Source organism: Carya illinoinensis, chromosome 15, assembly GCF_018687715.1.
Source record: "Carya illinoinensis cultivar Pawnee chromosome 15, C.illinoinensisPawnee_v1, whole genome shotgun sequence".
Classification (NCBI taxonomy): domain Eukaryota; kingdom Viridiplantae; phylum Streptophyta; class Magnoliopsida; order Fagales; family Juglandaceae; genus Carya; species Carya illinoinensis.
The window spans coordinates 37,664,240-37,671,244 of record NC_056766.1 but is presented as its reverse complement, the minus strand read 5'-3'; the positions used below and the strand labels follow the sequence as shown (position 1 = coordinate 37,671,244).

Here is a 7,005-nt window from a genome sequence, read left to right as displayed (position 1 = left end):
GGCTACTAATAATTATATATTTTAACTTTTATGCGAAATTATGTTAATAAGGACAAATGAGTTATACGGGTTAGTTTACCCTATTTATATGAAACAGGATGATATGAGCATATTGTGTTAACACATTTCTAAGCAATTATTAAATGGATCAAAACGAATGACACAACACAGCCCGTTAATTAAATGAGTCATGCTCCTGTTGATCCATATAGTCAAATATTTATGATTGGACACTATACGAATACAGCACCCGTGAACACGAATTATCACCCTCGTCTATAATGTTTGACCAGTTTTTGATGGGTTTGTATGGTTGTACATATTACCCCTTGTTGCAACATCGCAACACCTCTCTAGTGTGGAGCACTAGCATTATAGATTTCTTGCGCAACTCTCTTACTCATGAACTCAATCCATCATTGGGAAGGAATTGCTTGAAGATGGAATGGACGCATGGAACAACTACAAATACAATGCAAGATTGCCGCCATGGAGATGAATATGGTACATACTCTGTCTTCTCCAGCGCTCTATCTTGAAAACTCGACATTAATGTTGAAAATTAACACTACAAGAAAACTGCTTATTTATTGCTAGTTATTTATCACCAAAATGATTATTTCTTATCAAAATGAGTCTATTATTGTCCTAACTAACTTGTCACAAATGCTCTATTTTTTTTATAGTGATTGGAATTAGAGACAAGTTTCTCTCTCTCTCTCTCTGAAATGCAGTGGTAACTTGAAAATAATTCAGTTTCTTATTTTTGAATTTCCATGGCTTTCTGTTTCATAGTAGCGAAAGATCACTAGTGGATTAGGCATTGCACTATGGAGGTGTCTAATGCCCTGTTGCATGCAAAACAATGTGTACGTTACTAGTGTTGGACAATGTTAGGAACAGTAAGAAAAAAAATTAAAGTAAATACGAAATCAATCATATACGAATACATGATTTATATGATTCGACAATGTACCTATGTACATTGAACTACAAATAATTTTATTTAGAATGATAATTGAATATAGTGTGCGATCGTACATGAATAGTGCATATATATGGGGTAAACCTAAACTCACAACCGTACAAAGGCTTAATACAATATGTTGAGGGAAAAGTGAGCGTGTTGGCATATTCTTGTGAAAACCTGTGTAAAATAGTGTTGTAACAAGTGTTGTTGCGGAAGGATTAAAGTGGGGTTGAAGTGTGCTCATTATTGGTCAAAAGAAGCGACTTCGCTCGACCCTCGCTCGACAGAGCGCTCGAGCGAACTCAGGCAGATTCAACCGCTCGACCCTCGCTCGACATACGGCTCGAGCGAACTCAGGCAGATTCAACCGCTCGACTCTCGCTCGACATACGGCTCGAGCGAACTCAGGCAGATTCAACCGCTCGACCCTCGCTCGACACTGAGCTCAAGCGAACCCAGGCAGAGTGTGTCGCTCGACCCTCGCTCGACACTGAGCTCGAGCGAACTCAGGCAGAGTCGACCGCTCGATACTCGCTCGACATGGCGCTCGAGCGAACTCAGGTAGATTTCGGCGCTCGACTTTCGCTCGACCCTTCGCTCGAGCCAATGTTCCAGATCACTTACAATGTAGGGTTTTGAACGCCTCATTTGATGGGAACTATAAATAGAACATGTTAGCTTCTGTTCTATGTGTGGAGAATCAGAGCAAAAACCCTAAGGGCCTCCAAGAACATCTTAGAGCAATCTCTCCCCCATTTGATTGATTCTTTCTTGGAAAAACATTTCTCCACCACAACATACACAAAAATCAGCTTTTACTTGAGTCCATTGAAGTGGACATTTTTGTTGGCCGGAAGAGACCGGAGCTGCCGTTGATGCAGAGATCGAGAGGTTCTCGTGGGAAGCTATAGGAAGGTCGGAGTTCCGACACTACATGCGTGTAGAGATCGAGTGGGTCACTCGTGGTGTTGCAAGCCAAGTTTAGTTGCTACAAAGGTTTTGTGAGTGTTCTAAATTGGTTGTAACAAACTAAAGTTTCTATAGTGGATTTGAGGTGGTGTCTTACACCCGGAGTGGTTTTAGATTTTGAAGAGGTTCTTCAAATGAGTTTCCACTCCGTGAACAAAATCTTGTGTTGATTATTTGTGTTATTTGTTTCATTTATTATCTGCTTGTTTGATTTATTTTCAAAAGGCCATAAAAATTAGATTACACCTATTCACCCCCCCTCTAGGTGTAGTGTTGTGTAGAACCACTGCTTTTTCACAATATATAGTAAACACTAATTAGCAAGTTTGGTCAGATTAAGTGCCAAAATGAGTCCAAAATTGTTAGTGAGGACTTCATTCCTGGAACCCCCACCCCCCAGGTTTGTCCATGTTTACGTCGGCTTTGGCCTAGAGCCAAGTCTATACTTCATGGCTCAAGTCTCATTGAAAATCTACAAAAGAAAACTGCAAAAATTATTGTCAAATAGGATTATCAAATTAGTCCACTAAAACAAAACTAGGATCCACACAAAAAGAGCCCAACACACAAAGCGGTATGTATGAACCATGGTGGTGCGATGCTCTCCTCCACCCATCTTGTGTAGGACTTCGCTGTGCGTAGAGTAGCTCACACCTAGAAGGTGCAACATTTTATTTTGCAACTGAGCAGAGATGATATGCATATAAATTGTAGTGCTAAAATGAAATAGGGCACACTGACATGCCATATGTTGTAATGCCATGGTGTGGCACACAATAGAAATGTACCAACACATATGACATTAGCCCCTCATGGGTAATGCCACAAGTTGGACATGCCATGTGGGGGTAGCGCATCACTTTGAAAAGAAGTAGCCATCCATAGTCGTGCAAGTTGTTGTTGCATGTAGTGCCAGAGCTATGAATTCTCTCTTCTTTCTTCTAGTTTTTTTTTTTTTTTTTCAAAACAAGTTTTCCTTAATCAAGTGAAAGAAAGAATCCATAAAAAAAATTTAAATGCAAAAAGCTACGAAAACCATGATGCACATATATACTGGCATGGAGCCCTAAGATCAAGTTTGCATATGATTAAAGCACTCAAATGGGGTTTATATCAATGAGCTAGATGCCTTAATACACACCATTACTTCGCACACATCTGTATTTAGAAGTGTATAGACACCAAGTTTCCATGTACCCATATATATTTGTGACACAGGTTTTAGTTCAGTAATGCTACATCCCAGCTCATGACTTGGTTGTTATATTTGGTGCATTGAATGACACTCCACTCGCTAGTTTTGCTCCCCTTTCTTTTGCAATGTATAGCCCAACATGATGCATAAAGTCCTGCATGGATGTAACACAATAACATCATCTTTCAACCTTCAAAATGGATTTCTATGATAGAAATGAGATGAATGTGTAGTATATAGTGTTTTCCCATTGGCTTTGACAAAGAAGACATAATCCCTATTTCAAATTCTTTGCAATTAGTGCCTTATGTATCCAAGTTGCTATGATGTCTACATTTGTGGAAGAGCCAAGTTTAAATTCCTCATTTGTTGTATGTGAAGACAGATTATGGGAGGAAGTTTAAGTAATCCCAATACATATTGTTGTTTGGAGATATGAAGAACAAGCTTAGAATTAATGAAGTACTTGGGGTGAGCTAAAGCCCCTTTGGTGTCTTTGGCAACATGGAGAGGAATGTCAAATGTGGCACATGCCCAAGAATACACCACCACATCCTGTAAAGGAGTGAGAAACCCAAGGTTCCTTGCTGATAATGTAGAGCATACGAAGTCCAGCACATATAAATCAGTGCATATCCTGACAACCAGTAACTTCATCAACACAAATCATAAACATAATCAATCATGCTAATCAATAAGATCAAACAACTAGGAAGAATAACTCTCAAAGGAATTTTCTTAAGCACTTACAGATTTGATCCGATTCTTCTTCACCCAATTCACAAAAACATTAGAACCATCAGCCTCAGTTGAACCCAAGTATCCATCAAAACAGTCCTTGCGCCTTATTGTTACATTAGGTTCATTCTCTATCCATCATGGAGCTGAAGTTAGTGGAAGAAAAACCAACATTAGATTAGAGTAAAAGAGAGGGAAGTTTATTCCTAAATGTTTGCAAACTTGGAAGGGTTTTAAGCAAGGTATAATCAATATCCAAAAAATGAAACACCCCATAAAAGTGGCCGAAAGATATGATTGGACAACCTAGAAGTTGGGAGAGGGGGAACAACCGTAGAAGAGTAACTCTAAATACAATGTCTCATTTGGTTACATATATGAGATGAGCTAAGAGGAAAGTGAAATAAAATATTATTATAACATAATTTTTTTTAATATTATTTTTATTATAGGATTTGAAAAGTTGATTTTTTTTTTTGGAGTTTGGAAAAGTTGTAATAATAAAATGAAATGGTTTGTGAAACCAGGCTTTAGAGTGTGTAAGTATCTTGTAGTCTGTTTCGAAAAAAATTGGTTTTGCCATGAAAAAGTGATGTTCCTTAAAACCTTAAGAAAACCACATAGAATGAACCTGAGGTAAATCTGAAAATATAATAATATGAATTGTTCATTGGGATATTAACTTATTCAAAACATATATTATACCACACCACCATGAAAGTTTTATTAGATAATGCTCACCCATTTCAAAAGTGGATTGCCAATGCAAGCACAAACACATATTGTAAGGTGTTGCAATATTATCTCAAATTGGCTTTTCTATCAAGCATACGTAGAATGATATCAAACTCAAATTAGATGTGCCTTATTCATCACCGATAAAAGTAGTACAAGGAACAATCATTTCAACTGCAAAGATTTGTCTTGTTTCGTGTACGCATTACACATCCGAGGAACAAAACTAGACGAGGAATTATTAAAGAGATGGTTGAACTAAATACCAGGAACCAAATTTGACTCTCGTCAGTGCCAGCAATACATGAGGAGGATATGGTTCCTTGGGCTTGTTTGGATGATGAGAATCAAGAAATCCCATAATTGGCCATTTCTTCTCACAAAACAATTTGGCCAGCCTTTCTAATTCTTTGCTCATGCCAGAAATCTAGCTGTTAGGCTGTCTTGGTGCCTGAGACATGAACATCCTTAGATTCTGATAAGTAAACCTCCAATTTTAGAGCTCTTGCTTGTTGAACAAAATCTTGTAAACAGCTTAACCAAGACACAAGTTCCTACTAGGGTCCATGATGAAAAAAAGAAAAACAGAAAACAAAGCAGAAAACAAAGATGAAAACATGAACTTTGGTGACATATTTTTCCATTAGTGGGAGATAGACAAAGATCAAAAACAAAAGGCAATAACTTAAAGTATTTAACAGAATAAAACTAGAAGACATCAAGGAATTGATTAATTTAAGCATACTAGATTTCCAACACCAACAATGCAGAAACCATTGATGATGTCAACAAGAACAAGACCGGTGAGAGCATCATCAGGCAAAACCACAGACTCTTGCTCAAGGGGAATCTTAGCACCCTTCAAAAGATCAATTGCGGGAGACACCATTTTAATTTCCTGTTGCTTGATTGACTTATTCCTAGATCATATATCTATCAACAAAGAGTAAAGAAAGTTGTAAATTTACTAATATATATATATATATATACTAGTAAGGGTAAAGTGCGTTGCACGTATGCCCAGATAAATATAAAGAAAAAATAAAAAAATAGTACAAAATAGTAAATGAGAAGATGAAAATAAAAATTTAAACAAAGATTGAACAAACTATACAAAGTGAAGAAAGAAGTATAGACTTTACATATAATTTAGTGTCTTAATTATTTAAGTATATAATTACAACAGTGAGAAGTTTAAGAAGAAGAGATTTTGAGTGCTTATGACGTAGTTTGATTTATAAGATGGGTAGAGAGTACGTTTAGTTTATTCTAGTGCAATTGTCCATGTTGATTCATTTTTGCGCGCAAGTATATAATCCATTCATTTTTTGAAATTGTAGTTGCAATATTTGCTAAATATAATAGTGCTCCTGTAATAATAAAAAAATATAAAGACATAATGTATTAAACATTCTACCTCGCATGTGTGTTCGAAGAGATCAACAGTTGTACAATTCAATATTTATTTTGCTATTAGTCCGAAGATAACAACCGTTATACATCCAATATCTTCCTCTACTTCTAGAAAGACTCGACAGTTAAAATTAATGAGAATATTAGTAATTGTGTAATTTTAACAATTACTATGTTATATTTATCATGTAAGGAATGATTATTTAAAATGATGAGATAAAATAATCTACCGTGGCAATAAGATGCTCATGTTTTTGCAATTATAGTGCACAAATTTTTCGTTATAGTCATATACGGTTGCTTTATTACAATTTGCACGGGACATATTGTGGAATTTCAAGGTGAATGAGATGTTGCCGATCAAGGCTATGGGAGGCTTTCGGCATCCCACGAGATTGATTGCCTGCATTGGTGGCTCACTGTGTATCTAAATCCTGCGTACTTTACTTATTTATTTACCTACACAAGTAAATTTATCAATTATCACTATCATGCTCACTACTTAAAAAAATATATTGCTATAACTCAAAAATTAGAGAATTCAATAAAGAAATGAATTCCTACTGATTTTTTGTCCCGCCCTCTCTAGTCAATGTCTGCGCGTTGAAAAATTGGAAATAACATTTCATTATTTCTACAGACTTTAATCGAAAATTTTAATATGTCTAATTTATTTTAGGATATTTATTTTATTATTTGGCATGATTTTTTATTTTTTTCAATAAATAACTGCTTAAAGTAGGTGGAATTATGCTGTAGAAATAATAGCTCTTAAGAAGTAGGACAACACATAGAATTTTTAAAAAAAATAAATTTATATTATAAGTTAAATTTATTATTTAAAAATAAAAAAATATCTTTATAAATCATTTGGAAATACTTTCTCTCAGCTTGTTAGGATATTTTTTAAGTTAACTATTTCGTCATTTGGTTGGGTTCTGTACTTTTATTGTATAAAATTATAAATCATTGAGTACAATTACAA

At 35.5% G+C, this 7,005-nt stretch overlaps 1 pseudogene; it reads right to left on the bottom strand.

Moving 5' to 3' along the window:
• Positions 1-3,186: 3,186 nt before the first annotated feature.
• On the bottom strand, positions 3,187-5,496 carry LOC122296905 (annotated as a pseudogene).
• Positions 5,497-7,005: the final 1,509 nt, after the last annotated feature.